Below are 20,084 nucleotides of genomic sequence, written 5' to 3' on the forward strand. Positions count from 1 at the left end.
TCTTATTCATAAAATTCTGTATTCATGTTTAATGGCATCATTTGAGGATCATTACAATGTGCTAATGGTAAACAACTTTTTAAAATTTAAACCTGGGGAAATGTGATTTTGTAAATTGTCAGTTTAGAGAGACAGAACCACATAAAGAAGAGTGGTTTAAGAGACAAATGCAAAATCTGGAAAAGGAATAAATATTGGGACCAACAGGTGAAACTGTTGCTTTTTTTTTTTTTTCCTGGTGAGCAGGGGACCATGAAAACAATGATCGTAAGATGGAAGCCATTGCTTTTTTTTATTGTTTGTTTCTCCCGCTATGGGAGGGTGGGGAGTGATTGAGTTTTACGTGTATTTTAATTTTTCACAAACATGCAACAACAACAAAAAACACAATGAAAGAATAACGGCATATTGGTTAAAAAATTAGACTCTCTGCTCTCCCACTTACTGGCTGTGTGACCTTTGAGGAGTCACTGAATCTTTCAGAAGGTCAGTTTACCTGTCTGCAAAAACCGATTTAGGAAAAGCCAGTAACTTTGAGCAGTATCATGAGCCTTAACAGAAGTAATACGTGTAAAGTACTTGTAACCTCGCAGAGCACGTGTTATGACCTCAATGCATGTATGTCATTGATATCATTATTATTGGCTATTATTATCACCCAAAAACATGAACTACATTTACTTTCCCATCTGCCTCTTTTTGTTCAGTATTTGTTCACATAGCATTAAAACAGAAATCTGTTTTATCTAAAACACTTAAGTAAAACAAAAGGTGATGACAAGGAAAAGGAGCCCCCTGGATCAAGCCTACAGGTTGCATTCCCTTTGGTTTTATGTCATAGCACTAGCATGATTGATAGAAAGGAGAATATGGTATACAAATGATGTTTTCCACAATATTAAGTCTAGGACTGTTAAAAAGTCAGTAATTGAGAGAAATACAATTGGAATACATGCAAAAGTCTCAGACTCTGAGCCCAAAATAACAAAATATGGTTCTGCTCAGAAGGATGCAAACAAATATCTTCAGGGATGCATAAATAGTAATAGATATTCAATGAGCAGAGAAGATAGAAAACATTACTACTGAATGATTACTGGGAGTGTGAATGGGAAACAAATTAAATGTGAATTTATATTAAAACATAAGAGCTACAAAGAATGAAGTGAAATGCTAAAGGCTTAATAACAGCAAGGTACTTATTTCGGTTGAAATAACTGAAGGGATCGATGATTATGCGATTATGTACGGGCAACTCTGCTTTCTGAGAAAAATATCCACAAGAAAGAAAGCTCAGAAGTAGGATTCTTTTAGTGGGGGGTGGTGCAAAGAACCCACAAAAGGCGCAGTCCCGAGGGACCCAGAGTTTCATTGGGAGAAGATACGAACCCCTTGTTGGAAGCTGAGAGAGTGCAGGAGAGGAGTGAACAAGATGATTGGGAGAAAGCGAATTTAGGAGGAGTTATCCACCGAAGCCTTCTTAACAAGACCCACTGTACCTAGTTTCCCAAGGAGAGAAATATAAACTAACCACTAAACTTGTTTATAATTTGGTTGAAATACTACCTGGGAAATGTGGGTATGGGAAAAAATTATTTTACTAGGGAAATAAAGTATGTCTATTTTCTGAGGGTTAAAACATATTATAGAATAGACAAATGACCAAAACAAGAAGAAACTCCAGTGTATCATTATTATCTATTTCACAATGACAGTTTAGATCATTGTAAAGAGGGCTCTATCGGACGGACTTCTGGGTGAAGACAACAACAAGCGAGAAGCACTGGCTTTGTCTTCCCCAAAAGCCTCAGTAAAGCATTTTGATTTCATTATTTCATATCTTATTTCCATCCATTTTTGACATTGCCATCGCCACCACCTACTCTAAGCAGCTGTCCTTGGGCTGCTGTACTCCAGTCTGCTTTAATGCCTCTTGACTCCATCGCAGGTTACAAATCACAGCCTTATTTCCCAACTTCAATTACTTCTTTGTCACTAATTTGCCCAAATCTGTTAATGGCTCCCTACTGCCTGCAAATTCCTTAAGAAAGAAAAAAAGTTCACAGTGTTGTTGAGATCCCAAGGGGTCAAGCATTGGGCCCGATACTTTCACGTGTCTCATCTTAGCAAAGTTCACAAGGGTTGGGGATGGGCGTTATTTTTCCTAGTTCACAGATAGAGAAGGTCACATTCCTCACAGTGACAAAAAAGATATTCCATCTCAGGGCATTCTGGTTTTAAAATCCGTATTCCTGTCACTACTATACCTTGATATTTTCATATTACTTTCATAGTTCTGAAACAATCTTTTCAGCAGGAATAAATCAACACTCACCAAGCTCTTAGAAGAGGATTTGGAGGGCTTTGCATGCATTCCCCCTCCATCCTTTCAATCAAATCTTCACCTTAACTCAAAGCCCACTTCAAATCCCAGGCTATACTTACTATATATGATGGTAATTAAGAAATTGTATTTTTCTGTTTTTTAGTTTAATTTAGTGTCCTCTCTGGGTCAAGACAGGAAATAACACATTGGTTTCCATGAGTCTTACCCATATTGCTTAGATAGTTCTTGATGTAGAGTGGACTTCAGATAATTACTTGATTATAATCAGGATGAGGATAAAAATAGCAAAGTTGGGTTTCCAGATAAGATGCTCATTAAACTTTCAGCGCTTTGTTAATTTTACTTGAACTTCCCATTTAAATATTCCTTAAAAAAGCACTTGAAAATTTCATCAGTGTGGAAGTATCTATAAAACCTCAGGAATCTTTTCTGCTGACTGAAGTATCAATGGTTAACTTCAGAACAACAAGGCCAGAGAGGCAGGAAGTGGAAGATGGTCACATCCTTGCTCACCTCAATACAGCAAAGACCAGGGACCTCATCACTAAGAGGCAGAAGGACACTGTGCTCCTTCCTAACAGAAAGTGGTGGAGTTTTTTGGCTCCCCAAAACTGCTGATGCGGCTGCCCTTTCAGAATCCATGTCTTTATCCATTTGGGGGATTATAATTTCCAATAATGAAGCACAGGAAGATGCAAAAGTGAAAAGGTAGTTGAAAACCATGGTGTTTGATGGAAGGATTTTATACAAAGGGAAACAAGAAAAGGGAATATCAGTGGGTATGTGTATTTAAAAGGCTATGTTTACTTTTGTTTGTCTTTTTGTTGTTGTTTTCCCAAGAACTGTCTTGCAAAAGAAGAGCTGCAGACTTCGCACAATTATGTGGAATAAATTCCTTTCTACACCCTCGGATTACCAAGAAGTGAGCTGGGAAAAAAAATCTCTCTTCCGTCATGTAGACTCACACTAGAAATAAGAAAGCATTTGGTTAGCAGTTGTGCACACCTACAAGTTTTCTGGTTTATGATCTGAGAGAAGAATGAATTCTTACCAAAAACAAATAGAGAGTAACAGAAGCAAAGGGTGACAAATTCACCTTGGTTATTAGAGCTGGGGCAGGCGGTGAAGACGATATGGTACCTATGAGGATAGAATTTTAGAGGTAGGTCATGGTTTCCTAAAGATAGAAAAATGTATACATTTAAGATTGGGTTGTATTTTTTCAGTCATTTGTTTTGAGTGTATCTACAGCACTGAATCTTTATTTCACCAATGGTACATGATCCTCCCAAAACTAACTTCAGGTTACTGTCTCTTTAAAAAGCATCAGGGAATGAGCCGGGTATCTAACTGGGTTTCTATCTCTCTGTTTCCTAAATGTCTAAGGTGGTCTCCTGGATCTAATTTCCCGACCTCTCTTATGCCTCATTCCAAGTGGATGAAGGCACCATCCAGTTTCTCTTCTCTGAAAAATCATGATTCAGTGCAAAGAGTATTCAGGCGGCATCAGTACACATATCCGATTCATCGGGTTTTCAGAATTCTTGTTAGTCAATGTTTGGTAGCTGAGTAGTGTGGACCTCCAAGATCTGCCTGTCTGCACATTTATAGAGAACACATGGCCTAATATAACCAAAAAAAGCTACCTTTTTCTCCCTGGAAATCCAGTCCCAGGGAAGTAGCACCCGGACCCTCACGGGCCCTCACCCGTTCTTCTGCGTGTGTGAACTCGTGCTCACTTGCTTTAATTGGGATTTCCCTGGATCTCTGTTCCTCAATTGCTCTTCTTATCAAATGCCTGAAGATTCAAGTCCTCAGTTAGTACTTGAAATGTGTCTTACTCTTGCCAGTCTCCCTTCTCGAAACTTGTCTCCAAACTCTCTTTGGTATCTTCCATCTTGTGACCTGTGAGTAGTACACACGGATCCTAACAGCCTTTCATTAGCCTTTGGGGTAGGGAAAATTTATCTTAAACATGATTTAAAATCTCTGTAAATAAGTGAAAAATTTTTTTATGAAATGTAACATATTAACAGCAATCTATTGATTAAATGACATATACAAGATGAGTATTAAATGAGAAGCCTTTATCGACCTCCAGGGGAGAAGACCGGAGGCCCCTATTCTCCATGTAATGGCTGCGTCCTTGACATTTACTTATATCACAATGGAAGTCACTCTCATGTTTCCTCTCATTATTAGGAAATTCCTACTATTCATAGACGTCTGCTCTGGAAAGCCTTGACAAATATTTAGAGAGCTATAGACATGGAAGAGGTGAGACCCTATTTAAAGTTCTGCCTCACCAGGCCCCCCACTGCACATATATTAATCCAAAAAAATCTCTGGTAATGACTCTCTTTCATTGATAGTTTTCATCAGTGCAACATATCAGAAAGTCTTTTGGGGTTGTTTTTGTTTTTATTTTTATTTCTTCTAAATTGGCATTGACATATCCCTCCCATGGTGCAAATCTACAAAGAATATCTGCAAAACCAACAAAGGAACACTGGGCATGAACTCCGAGAGAGGACTGATTTGTCCTTGATGACTTCTCCAGAATTCTGATCTTGGTGCTGTTCTGCATTTTCATTTTTAGCTGCATCCCTTTGGTAAGGAAGAACAGGAGCTCTGTCCAACCATCTTGATTTAGACAGTTAAGGCTTTGATTTAATAACCAAGAGACTTCTCATTATTTCCAAGAGAGAAAAAGAAGTCTCTCAACCTCGGAGTGTTCGTTCCAAATAGCGGGAAGAGATGAAATCACAATAAGGGGTCATGACACTTTGTGAACTGGATGGATTGCTGAAGCCTCATGACCTGGGCTGAAACAATGGAGGTGATAATATGGGAAGACACAGCTACTATAGATGTTAGGTCATATTCAGGCAAATATTTAGTTAAATAAGCCCTTATTAGGTACAGCTTCTACATGCTAGACACTTAACCATACGTTTACATATACTTCCTGGATGTGTATGTTCCTTTGCAATGGAAAAGCATTCATTTCAATCTCAGAAATGCCATAAGACATATGTAAAAAGGATATTATCCACATTTTAGTGATACTTCAGTGAGCAGAGATCAACTGATTCCAATTTCATTAAGCATCTCTCGTTATTAATCAATCCCAAATAGGAACTAATGATGTCCTCATCATCAGTAGACCATTTGAATAGATCCAAAACTAATGCATTAACAATAATAAATTCTCAAAGGCCAATGTATTGATTTTCACATATCGATATGTTGGGGAATACCCACTCCTCCCCTCAAAAAAACATTTTAGGGGCCAGCCTTGTGGCCTAGCAGTTAAGTTCAGTGTGCTCTGCTTCGGCAGCCCCGGTTCCATTCCCAGGCATGGACCTACACCACTTGTTGGTGACCCACATACAAAATAAAGGAAGAATGGCACAGACATTAACTCAGAGGGAATCCTCCTCAGCAAAAAAAACAAGAACAAAAACAGAAACAAAATATTTTAGTGGCTCTAAGTGGTTTTAAAATCTTGGATTATTTTCCTCAATCAGTTCTTACATTTTTCACTACTTCATACTATTTCTCACAAAGATTTTATCTTTACTCAATATTAAAGCATCATGTGCATACCTCACAACTCTCATAGCCTGTATTCCATGAGCATAGAGTATGAGATTAGGGCTTATGTAAAGGTAAATTAATTGGAAAGTGGTACCAGGGAGGAAGAATGAGAGACCAAGAAACTAAAAGGAAGAAGGTAAAGATGGAAGAAAGCTAATACAAAAAGGTGTTATCTAGCTGGTTGTCTGTGAGCAACTACAGTGTTTGATCCAATCAGGATCTTCTTAAGACCCTATAGACCACGTAAGAGATTCATCTATCACTTCTTGTCCCCCCATGTTTAAGAGTTGATCCATGAGGCATTAGTTTGCTAAATTTTGGAGTTGCACATACATGAACGTATCGGTTCTTTGTCAGAGTCAGAGCAACTTCTAGAAGGGAGAAATGAGGCTCTCCGAATATTAGAGGCAAAGTGCTTAGTGCTAAAGAGATGGAAGCCTGAAGAGAACATTATGCCATGACAGGGCTCAGCGGCCAGGCTGAGAGAAAGCTGTGTCTAGGAAGTATCCAACGCAAAACCATAGCCATGGCCATGTGATAAATGTTTGACATTTACACCATCACAGAGCGAAAATTACTGCCACTTAGTTTACAAAATGTCTTTAAACGATCTGAATAGTACCCTGCTTTATTTTTCACACATTCCCCATGCTCTCCTATTGTTGGGGATGTTAAGATATTATTTCTGGCATAATGGAGGAAAAGAATGTGCAGGTCTCCTCTCCCCTCACTCCACTCTCATGTGTGATGCTGTGTCATTGCTGCATTGACAGTAAACAGCAGGATAGACAAAAATCTTGATGCATCTCTCTAAACTTTCCTTCAGAAATATTTCTTCTTTTTGTCTCAATTATTCAGTCTTTGATGAACACTTTTCCTATAAATATGTGATCAATGCGGGGAAAGGAGTTGGCAAAATTTGATAAAATCGGACAATGCAAACTAAAGTCAATTTGATGCTTGAATTAACCAAATAATTACTAACCCTCTGCTTCTTCCTGCACTATGAACTTTGCCTAAGAATTGTGCTTAGGGATTTATGCATGTGGATACCAATCACTGTAAGGAGTTTCAAAGAAAAACTATATATAAAATACATGTAAATTCTGTTGAATTGCATCTAATTAAAAACATTCATAGTGTATATAAGTGGCATAGTGATATTTTGTAAATTGCTAAGTACCAGAGAAATTCCTGGCCAACCCAAGTAGTTACTGTATTCTATACCTAATGCTTGCAAAGATTTTAATTCATCCAGGGAACATTGGCATGCAGACTATAATAAGTAAGCAAGCTTTGTCACTACTCTGATTAAAGGAATTGATTTGACTTTAGGAAGAGTGACTTTAATTAGCTGTGCAAATGCCATTAATTCCAATTAATCTTCTCCCACTGTCAAGACAAAAATCCTGGGAGAAGATAAATTGCAGCAAATCAATATAACCCTTGTTTTCACCAGGAACAGGTGCTCGGGGAAAGAGGAATGTCGTTAATGAGTGTCTATATCAAGAAGTATTTAAACAAGACAGTAATTCAATGTGAAAAGCTTCTAGATGATTTTTTATATCCTATTTATATATTCCTTAATTGCTTTCAAATGGATAGGAAGTATTTACTGTAGAGATTTTGAGAATTATTATTATAATTCTATGGAGAACTATAGTACAAATTCAAATCGTCTTTGCCACTATAGGAAATATAAAGATTAAGACATATGTTCAAATGCATTGTGCTTTCTGTGTGTTTTTAATTCAAATACAAGTACAGTTGGTTAATATGGCAGCAATGATTATAGTTATTGTATCAAATCAAAACATCACAGTAAAATATCAATGAGTATAATGACAAAGCAAAAAATTTTCATACACCAAAGTCAGAGAGATTATCCATGTCATTACAGAATATTGAAAAAAATATATTCTTAGACAACATATATTTTCCAAGCTCTGTTCCTTATTAATTTCCCTATCATTCATTTATTCTCCAGTCAATTTGGTTTTTCTCTATTGAAAAAAATACGCTAAACTCATTCCCACCATTAGGGCCTTTAAATTTGCTTTTCTTCCATCTGGATCCTCTCAAGATTCTTCTAGCAAACATCTCTCCCTATGGAGATTATACCAGCTACAGTGTCCCCCAGCCAGTCTGTCCCTTGGGGAGTTTGTCTGTAGTTACTATTTAGCACTTATCATATCTGAGATTGTTTACTCTTGAGTTTTTCTTCTATACTTCTTCCACGCTCCATGAGGCTACTTTGTAGACGTAGGCTTCAGATTACATGTACTGTACCTAGTACAGTGTCTGGCCCATAGTGGCACTCCATGTCTAAATAAATAATAAACAAACGACCAAACCATAAGGACAGACATCTTCTAAAAAGTAGTAAATAACGTTGACTTGTGGATCAGGGTCCCCAAGGCTTCCTTCAGGCTCAATGATTTGCTATGACTCACAGGACTCAGGAATGCTGGTAAACTCACGGAAACAGTTTATAACAGTGTAAGAATAGAGATTAAAATCAGCAAAGGGAAAAGGCACATGGGATGAAGTCCAGGAGGAACCAGGAGCAAATTTTTAGGTGTTCCCTCCCTGTGGAGTCTCATGGGAGCACACTTATTCTCCCAGCAGGGATGTGTGACAAAATGGGCAAAGTGTTGCCAAACGAAGGAAGCTCACCCAAGCCTCGTGTCTAGGATTTTTATTGGGGCTGGGGCAACACCCACCTGACTGACGTCAGCTACTCAAAACCCAGCTCCCAAAGAAAACACAGGTGCTCACCATAAATCACACCACTAGGATAAACTTATCTGGTCACGCTTAGCAGGCACACAAAACACTCTTCTCAGGCGGCATATTCCAGGGGCTCCGAGCTTCTCTCCCAGAAGCCAGACAAGGGCCAGTCCTTAGGACAGGCCCTTCTTTGGAATGCGCAGGTTTTTAGCCATCCAGGCCTGCTGAGTTAACACTTTCCTGAGCAGCTTACTTGCCACATCTGCACCCAGCTGGCTTGGAATTCTCCCGGATTATCTGAAGTATCCTGTTGCAGAGCCCCTAATATCCTCATTTGCTGAAGATTAGCACAAAGTATGATCAGATTCATCAGACTCTGAGCCCCAAGGGAAATAGGATCCCAGGGCACCGGGCCTTCTGTTTGGTCCCTAAGAGATGTCCAGCTTTCCAATCTACCCCCAACCTAGGTAATTTTTTTTATTGTTGTCATAATAGTTTATGACATTGTGAAATTTCAGTTGTATATTAATATTTGCCAGACACCATATAAATGTGCCCCTTTACCCCTTGTGCCCACCCTCCACCCGCCTTGCCCTGGCAACCACTGAACTGTTCTCTTTGTCCATAAGTGTGTTTATATTCCACAAATAAGTGAACTCATATGGTGTTTGTTTTTCTCTGTCTGGCTTATTTCCTTTAATATAATGCCCTCAAGTTCCATCCACGTTGTTGCAAATGGGATGATTTTGTCTTTTTTTACTACTGAGTAGTATTCCATTGTACATATACAACACATCTTCTTTATCCAGTCACCAGTCGGGCACTTGGGTTGCTTCCATGTCTTGGCTATTGTGAATAATGCCACAATGAACATAGGGGTGCATAACTCTCTTTGTACTGTTGATTTCAAGTTCTTCGGATGAATACCCAGTAGTGGGATGGCTGGGTCATATGGTATTTCTATTTTTAATTTTTTGAGAAATCTCCATACTGTTTTCCACAGTGGCTGCACGAGTTTGCCTTCCCACCAACAGCGGATGAGGGCTCCCTTTTCTCCACAACCTCTCAACATTTGTTGTTTTTTGTCTTGATGATTATAGCCATTCTAACAGGCATAAGATGATATCTAAGTGTAGTTTTGATTTGCATTTCCCTGATGATTAGTGATGTTGCATATCTTTTCATGTGCCTGTTGGCCATCTACGTATCTTCTTTGGAAAAATATCTGTTCATATCCTCTGCCCACTTTTTGATTGGGTTGTTTCCAACCTACATTTTTTATATTTGTCTTTATGTGCTCCTGACATTTGATACTTTGGGTGTCACTCCTGACTGGAATGGAGCCCTTCATCTGGGCTTTAACATCTTCCCACCGCCTCAAGGTCCTTCTTCATCATCACAACCATTGACTGGATCTTCAGTTCTCCCACTCTCTTGATTCCTCCTTGTAGTCACATTAACTTCCTAGGCAATATCGCTTTTAAAACTCGCCAAAAAAGGACAATAACAATGAAAATCACAATGAAAACCATCTTGAGACGCTGCCTTCCTTGAACAACCACTCTGTCTCATGTCTCACCTCTGCATCGTTTTCCCAGATGGTGCACATTTGCCAACTAGCTTCCTCATCCCCCACTTATTCCTCCATCTCTAGCACTCTGGTCCCCTCCTCTGCCTTTCCACAAAATGGATTTTACCAAATTCTCCAGAACTCTCTACCAAAAGTAGGAGCCACTTCCCAATCTCAGCTTCATGATTTCTCTTTGATATTTGACTTTATGGGCCACTTCTTTCAAGAAGCTCTTTCCTCCTTCAATTTCTCTGAAACCATTTTATGCTTGTTCTCCGCTCTTTCTCCACTGGCATCACTACTCACACTCTCCCCATCCGCTCTACTTATTCCTTCTCAGACTCCTTGTGTAGCCTCCTCACTTTCAAAACAGAGATAATAATACCTACTGCATGGGCCTATTGTGAGGAATTTGTGGAGGGAGAGAACTATGAGAAGCCACCTAGGATATCATTGTCACCACAGAGATGTTATCATTACTGGAATCCATAACTTCATAATTTATAGCAAAACCAACATAAATCATATAATTTATTTATCAATATAATTTCTCTTTTCTTTAGAAAGTTACATCCTATATAATCTTTGTAATATCAGTTAAGTCCTTATTTTAAAATTAGAAAGAACGAGGCACAACAAACATCAAATCAATTGCAGGATCACAGATCAGTAATAGAAGCAGAGAATGGAATGTTGACTTTACTGGGAGCACTATTGACTCGATGGCACCAACTGATCTTTTGAGTGATTGATTGATTATGGCTGTAAGCTCTTCTAGGAAGAGTAATTTACATAAACCATGGAACAGCTGGATAATGAATTACAGTTCTGAGCACACATGACTTGTTCTTCAGGGGTGGACAGAGCTCCATTATCGTATTTTATAAACAATGATGAAAGTTTTTCAATTTATGAGGAGAATGTTTTTCCTTAACATTTATACTCCACATTAATAAATTTATACTTAATAATTGAAACAGGCAAATAGAGCAGCTGAATTTGCATTTTATAAGAATTTAAGAGATTCAATTCATTCATTTAATATGTATTGTGTACCTTCTAAGTCCTTAACATTAGAAGTAGTATGTTTTGCACTGTGAAAGATACAAAGACAAATAAGAAATAATTACTCCTTAAATTATGCTTTTAAGGACTTCTCAACATATTTAAAGCTCAACTTGTATTTCCTGGAAAAGCTCACACTGGTCTCCTTCCATTAGAGAAATCATGACCGAAGACATCTATTTCAAAGTTATCAGCAGATAGATGGCAGTTAAACTGTTTTAGAGGTAGATGAAGTCACTGAAGATATCATAATAAGGGAAACTAAAAATGAGGGTGGGCCACAGAACAACACTATCTTTTGTTAGGCGGAGGAAAATGAAATCTCAAATAAGATAAAATGGGTGGCCAGAGAGCCCACCCAAGGAGAATGACCAACGGTGTTTAATGCCACCAAAAGCCCAAGTAAATGAGGACAAAAATGGCTCATTGTTTTAGCAATGTGACAGCCAGCCCATCATTACAACTAAAATCAGTCGCTCAGATGACCAGTCAGTGCAGTTGAGTTGTTAACACTCTCAGAGTTCTTCTGTCATGTTTTCATGGAAAGGAGCCATGAAGAAGGAAGCCAAATTACAGGGGACTGAGTGGTGAAGAAGAAATGAGGCAGTGGGCACAGAGGCTCGTGGGTGAAGAAAGGAGAATTTGCAGGGCCTCACAATTGGATAAGTTTTTGTTATTATCTTCATTATTAAACAATACATGTAAATTAGATGCCATCTGAATTTCCTTGGAAATTTCATCAGTCATTTCAATCCATGCCTCACAGAAACAGGCGCAAGTCAATAGGTAGACATTATAACATCCCCATCCTGTCCAGTGTGTCACCCATTCCCTGGTAGCAAAACCACTTTCACTTGGGGTAATTGTCTAGAAAACTCTATGTCATTCATACTCTTGTGTCATAATCGTCATTCTCATCTCCACCACTGGTTGGCTTTTAAAAAGTCCATGAAGAAGCAGCTTTTTGGGACACCTTGTCAGTCATTTTATAAACACGATCCCAGTGCACAGACTGGACAGTCCAGACAAGCACCACCCCTTGGAGAACCTACGCCGGAATATGCACTACCTAACCACAAGATTCCCAAATTGGAATAATAATGATATTAAACAGAACATAACACCTACTGTACGGCAAGTACTCTTGTCTTATGCTCTTTGATTCATTTAATCATCACAACTCTGTGCAGTGGGTGCTGTTATCATACCCGTTTTACAGACAAGGAAAGTGAAGTGAGGTAACTTGTGTACAGTCATATTAATAATAAATGGTCGAGTTGAGAATCAAATCCAGAGCCTAGATTATCCTCTTAAATCCTACACCATATTGTCTCCAGACAGGTGGAATGTGGCTGCTTTTAAATCCTGTCCCAGCAATATGACTTTGCCTATGTAGGTCAGAAAACAAGAAAGATGAAACAACTGAAGAGCCCTATTTCAATCCCACAGCAGGGTCAAGGTTGCTGATGTGATCTGAGAGGCTGGAGAGAAAATTGATGATCGTACACATCCCTGGAATTGACATCAATGAAATTTGTGGTAACATAATTCTTAAAAATTAAATGCCATCTGACTATATTGAACTATAAGTACTAGGCATGAAACCATTAAACCTGGAACCAAACTGTGTGGTCTTCAATAATTGATCTAACCTCTATGAGCCCCAGCCTGCTCATCTGTAAAATGGGGATAATAACTATCCACCAGCACTCTAGAGGCGGGGGTTACCACTCAACAAATGTGTATGAAAGCACCCTGGATGTTACCGAAATGATTTTTTTTTTCAATCCTTCATAGATTCTTTCACCTAAAATCCTTCCTTGTTTCATCTCAGGTCTTGTTCTTTAATGAAGTTATAAACTCTAAAATTCTGAGATAATTAACATTAAGACAGAGTTCCTAAAGTGGTGGAATATTGGAAATTTTACTGGCCGTATGCAGACCCCTTTGTCGTGGTGTTCAGACAACACTCCAGACCAAGCTTGACGTAGAGGAGGATGGTTTTCAAAGTAATTAGTTCCTAATTCAGATAACAAAACAAGGCCTTTTTCATCAATATCATATCTCTTCCAACACAACACCTGCTCATCTATACTGAAAGGGGAAAGTCTTGGAGGAAATGTTATCAAGAAAGCTTGGAACCTTATGTCTTTTCCATCGTGTTTGAAAGCTTTTGGCATTTTATGATTGTCAGCATCTATCCATGTGCCCTGAAGAGTTTATTCTTTAAAAGACAGGCATTTGTGAGGAATAATTAAATTGGGGATAGGTCTAAAGGCATACCTTTAAAAAAAAAAAAACTCATTTCCAACCATAGCCCTTTCTGCATGAAAGTGAGGGTTGGAGGGCTATGTTTGAACCTAAGCCTTAAGACAGCTTTATTTTTAACACGTGTTAAAATTTATTTAGTGGAGAAGGAAAAGAAAATAGAACCGACATATGGCCAACTGTGAGAAACAGTTCTGCTTTAGGAAATATTCTAAGAGAGAAAAGTAGAAGCGAATATGAAAGGTTTTGCCCCCTCCGAGTTCACAGCTAACCCGGTTTTAGTATCAGGCTCCCATGTACCTAATGCTCTCATAACAATTCACGGCAAGCGAAACTGAGATTCAGTTAAAAGAAATGCAATTGAATAAATAAACACACGACCCAAATCATGATTGTCCATTATCTTGAGGATAATGCTTCAGGAACGTTGTCATAAGTTGCTTTAAAGTAAGTATTACGATATGTTTGAGAGAATTCATAAATTAATTTTTGTGAGTAAGGAGTTCCTTTAAAATATATTTGTAAAAAATAAACCTAGAGAAGTGGAAGATGCAGACATGTTACAACCTAGCAATGCCACATCTGCTATAGGAAAATTGTGCTCAGGTATACAGGAGGCATAAACCCAAATGGCATTGTTGTAATTAACAATAAAATAGGAACGCAGCCTAACTGTGTGCCTCACTCAGGAAATGTTATGAAACACTGCACTGTACAGCTGTTCAAATGAATAAGTTAGATCTAAAAGTATCAAAAGAATAAATCTAAAAAATATTGAGTGAAATAAGTCAGTAGCAGAAGAATACATACAGTGTGATAATATTCCTGTGTGTACACCTCTGTGTACATACGGAGCAAAATCACAGAAAAAAGAAAAGAAAAGCTAAGGAATATACAGGCCTTCTTCAGAGAGGGAGTCCTTCTGCAGGGGAAGTAATTACTGAGAGGACTGGGGAAGGTGGAGTCTGACACTTTAGGTGAATTTGTAACATTTTTTTTTTTTTTGATACAGAAAAGACAAGCAATTATGATCAAATGTTAATGTCTATTTAAACTATTGATGAGAACACAAGTATCTGTTATATTATTTTCTGTTCTTCCTATATGTTTGATATATTTTGCAAGTTAAATAATTGTTGCAAAAAACAGTAAAAAAGGATACTAACAAAGACAATTACTAGAACTGCCCTAGTAGCGGCTTTAACACCTAGAAGGTGATACTTGTCTGGTCAGTTGCAAGGGGTTAAATCTCAAGCTGGTGGGAAGTTGTCCATAGTCACTAAGGTCCCTTCAGTTTCAAAAATATATGATTTTATGAAATAAATCTTAGAAAATCCTTTAGGTCAAGTTTAGCTTAGGGAAAAAAAAAGACGTTTCTTTTGAACTCTAACATCCATGAAATTCTAACAGCTTTGGGGTCTTTTTTGGTTCTGTTGGCTCTAGGACTGTTCTGTTCTCATATTAGGAAACAGAGACAGCCACTGCTAACGCCTGAGCACCGCGGACCTGGCAGTACTCTGCGCTGATCCCCTGGGATCGCTTTTTGCCCTTTTGGCGCACCCCGCTGCAGCTGTTATGTGCTCTTGCTTCTAAGACCAGCATCTATGACTGCCTGGGCTCTTGGAACCACTTCACCTCCTCAGATGGTCAAAAGTGCCTGGGAGGTGATGCCTCCCATGCCTATCCCAGGCAGCCTTAGCCAACAACGGATGGAAAATGTGAAAGCCCAGGTCCTCTCGGGAGAAACGCTGAGACATAATTTGCAACTCAGTGCTTCCCATGGGATCAGGCTGGGGCCGAGATTGGACCTAAATCTTTTTTTTTGGCCTCTTCCCTTTCCAGGTTCTGCTTTTTTCACTCCCTTACTGTTTTCTCCCAGGAACACTGAATACGTTATTTGCTCACATAACCTTGGCTCAGGGTCGGCTGAGGAAACCTGACCCAAAGCAAGCAATCAATGAACTTATTCATTATTTTTCATTACACTTCACACATTAAATCATTCTTATAAATTTTGTCATTCAAATGTGACCATCTCTACAGTCTCATGAACTCATCTCTAGGTATTAGGCAAAAACAGGGCTTTGAGCAAATTTCAGTAAATCTCAGTAAGAAACCAGAGGGTACTTTAGGACCCCTCTCCAGAGTGTAGCATTAAGGGATGAGGACAGTTCGTTCCCCCCAACGCTGTCACAGACCACTTCATAAGGCTTAAAATTTGAACATTCATTTCCAGCAGCTCTTGGAGAGAGATGGCAGAGGCTACAGTGCCAGGTGGTCCACTGTTGTGCCGGCAGGTGATGTCAACGGGTCTTGGCAGACATGGCGGTATGGAATGAAAGCAGCAGAAGTGCCCGGCAATCGTGCTGACACATTGCCAACGCAGCAGTACACAAGTGGCTGTGGCCCCGGTGCCCAGGAGAGGCAGAGATGCCTGGTGGGCAGACATGTTCAAGCAGAGGTATCAAAGCAGTGTCTGACAGACGCCATATGGCACCTGCTGGGCTGCTCTGAGAGCTCCTGTGAGCGATTCCTTGGATGAGGAATTTGCATGGGGCTGGAGGATGGCCTGCAGAGTTGCAGACAAGAGCCAGTGGAATAGGGTACCATTACTTTGATCCATGTATACCCTCAGCACGGAGGAACAGTTTATGCTTAAAGGGCTTGCCATTGGAAAGGGGGAAAACACAGCGTTTGAAGCCCTAGTCGCAATTATGTTTTCTAAAAAGCATAGGAGATGACATTGCCTCTGAGAAGCATTTATGCTTCCAAGAATGAATGATGGGTAGATGACTTGTACCTCGTCACCAACGTTTGCATTATTTAATGTGGGAAAAGGAAAAGAGACATAATTAAAGGATAGATATAGAAAGCGTCAAACATCAATGGCCAGGTTGTGATCAAAAGTCATAAATGTGAGCATAATTGTATGATTTATCTCTGTTAATGTTAAATGTAAAAGGTATGTTGGAATTTCTCAAAGTTTACGAATGAGTAAGCAGGTGTGGCATAAAGATTCTTGATCAGACAAAGCTTCCTTTGGACCAAAGAACATAGAGCTGTAACTCAACACATTCTTCTACTTCCTCTTCTTTTGGCATAAAGGGCATTTTCTGATCATTTCAAATTACAGAACAAAGTGGATTAGCCACACTGCAACCTGAATGGAGAAACATGACTTTCCAAGGTCCTCATGTCACTTCACCCCATTGTTTTGAACGACTGTAACAGGAAATCGTGCTTATTGGCTCCCTTAGGTAGGGAGTTATCTCATATTTGAAAAGAACAGTTGTTGCTTTTTAAAAAATCAGGTTTGATTCCACTTGCTGATACTTCCATACAGAAAAAATATATAATTCATAAAGCCTTTGTTACTTTTAATATATATTTCATTGAAATGGGCATATAAATAAATGGTGAACAAAACCATGTCTGGTCTAATTTCCATGATATATCCCTGCTTTTATCAATGATTATTGTAGATGTTCTACTCTATGTTTTAATATATAACTTTCATACTTTCATTTTGGAGTTGTTTTCTATAACACACAGCAATTTCAGAAGTTACGTGTGGTCTTATGCCAATCTGTTTAAAGCACGGTGCTTCCTTATGGTCTCTCTTAACAAGGAGTTTTTGATATCCAGTTGGAACATGCCTTCTGGAGATGCGTTCTGTTTGGAAATTATGAAAATAGAAATTGTTGATTTATCAACCACAATTCTTATACCTACATACCGAGTGTCCATACATTCTGAGAAAATATTCAGTAGATTTTTGATGGTATCCTAACAATAAAATTTTTATAATACTATTTCCCACTGGATATCAAACACAGGCCTCTCAGACATAATAATAAAGTGAAAATCCCATTATAGAATTTATACTGTAGCATAATTGTGATCAGATGCACAACGACAAAAAGACTAAATATCTTTCAGAATTCTGTCAAACACCTATCCTGCTAATATCAGTACATTAAGCACAGATTCCTCTGTGAGTTTTTGATTTTAAGAATGAAATCATGAGGATGTTGACTATACAACACAAGCCCATAAAAATAGTATGTTAACACACATATAAAAATCTGTACTTTTCAGGGCCGGCCCAGTGGCACAGCGGTTAAGTTCGCACATTCCACTTCAACGGCCCAAGGTTCGCCAGTTCGGATTCTGGGTGTGGATGTGGCACCACTTGGCAAGCCATGCTGGGGTAGGCTTCCCACATATAAAGTAGAGGAAGATGGGCAGGGATGCTAGCTCAGGGCCAGTCTTCCACAGCAAAAAAGAGGAGAATTGGCAGCAGATATTAGCTCAGGGCTAATCTTCCTCAAAAAAAAGTACTTTTCCAGTGTACCTGACATGGTAACCTAAAGAATCAATAGAATCAGTAAAAATACCATAATCCTTCATCTTTTCAAACAATAAAATGATGGCAATTTTTCCATTCTTTCATCAACTTACCCTCACCTCACATTTTCCACTATTCCATATGTCTTAAAAATTATCCATCTTTTCAACTTGTCGTAGGCGGGAGGGTTCCTTTCTAGTCCTTATTTCAGTGACTTTTGCGTAGCTGCTGAGCGCCCATTTTAGTTTCTGGCTTTCAGGATCTCCCACCCTAAGACTCCCCACCTTTTTAGCAGGGAGAGGGGGATGAAGGCTACAACAACTTAAATTATTAGAAGTCTGTGCCATTTGAGAGACAGAATTGTGGGATACTTGTATACTACACAACATTCCCCATGTCACGGGCACCCAGCTGAATCCAGATCCAGGCTGGATCAGAGAAGCCTCACCAAGATCCGTGAGTTTTCAAGTGTCTCGACTTTCCTCTCCACATGTCCTCAGAATTTTGCCTCAGTGAAACAGAAGGGTCACAAGAGATATTCTGCATTCTGAATCCTCCTTTGATATTTACAAAGACAGGCAGTGGCGAATTGCCTGAAGGGATGTGATGTGAGACACGAAGCACCCTGTTGTTAGAGAAGGAGCTTTGCTGTCAGACAGACGAGGTGTGAATTCTTCCTCTTCCACTTGGTAACTGTGACCTTGAGCATTCCACAATCAATGACTCCTTCCCCAGATATATCAACCTAGAGCCATCATTTCATTTCACAGTCCCTCACATCACCAATTACCAGATTACATAATCATATATGTCTAAAGAGCCAGTGTGGTTTACAGACCTTCCTCAACTTATGATGGGGTTACATCCCAATAAACTCGTAGTAAATTGAAAATACTGTAAGTTGAAAATGCGTTTAATACATCTAGCCTACCTTAAGTGTGCTTAGAGTACTTACATTAGGCTAAAGTTGGGCAAAATCATTTAACACAAAGCCTGTTTTATAGTAAAGCGTTGGATATCTCAAGAAATTTATTGAATACCTTACTGAAAGAGAAAAACGGAATGGTTGGATGGGTACGGAATGGTTGTAAGTGTATCGGTTGTTGACTGGCTGCGAGCTGACAGTGATCACGGGGCATCTGGGAGCTGTGGCTCGCTGCTGCTGCTGCCCTGCATGACAAGAGAGTGGCTTACCCCTTACCACCGGCCTGGGGAAAGATCACAATTCAAAATTCAAAGTACAGTTTCTACTGAATGTGTCGTGCTTTTGCACCATGGTAAAGTCAAAAAATCCTAAGTGGAACCATCATAAGTTGAGCACTGTCCGCAGTGGGAAGTAGACATATTGTGATAGCTAATTTTTTGTGTCACCTTAGCTGGGTCGTGGTGCCCAAATGTGTGGTCAAATATTATTCTGGATGTTTCAGTCCATTGCAGAAGTATAAAATAACATTGTGTTCAATTATATTCATGAGCAATATTGCATTTATTTATTAATGTCCAAGAATAAACATCCTATTAAGTCAAGTGGCTATTTCACAGTACAAAACACCAAGACTGTCCAGTGTAGTGATGATTTGCTAGTCATTTTTAAGTTGCTCATAGGTACTTAAAATAGTATTTGATAAATGAGATCCTATTTAAGTCAGGATAGCAACAAACTGCAGAAATACTATAATTAGAGCAGGATTAAGATAACACAGCATTAAAAATTTTAAATGTGTTCATATTTTCAAATAAAAATTTTTATTTGATTGAGAGTATTAGCATTCAAGTTAACGTCAAAGATTCTATCACGAAATAAATATTTTCCAAATGAGTGTGGATACCAGGAATAATCAAAAGACTTTTGTAACAGCTATTTGTTTAATGTTAAAATGGGATTAAGAAAAAAAAATTTTAACTAGTTGAACAGATAACATTAAATGTGACTTCTAAGAAAGTGAATGCAAAAAAGATGAAACAATCAAAACTGTTTCACCACCTTCAATGCTGATTTTTTAATACTTTGAATTACTATAGATTGATTAATTGAAGGTATATTTAATAATGGCATTTATACATATCATTTTAAAATTATTAAGGACAAAATATTAATGTCTATGCATTTCGATGTTTTATTTAAAACTAAATTTGAAAATTACATAAAACTACCT

This window comes from Equus quagga, chromosome 6, assembly GCF_021613505.1.
Source record: "Equus quagga isolate Etosha38 chromosome 6, UCLA_HA_Equagga_1.0, whole genome shotgun sequence".
NCBI classification, from domain to species: domain Eukaryota; kingdom Metazoa; phylum Chordata; class Mammalia; order Perissodactyla; family Equidae; genus Equus; species Equus quagga.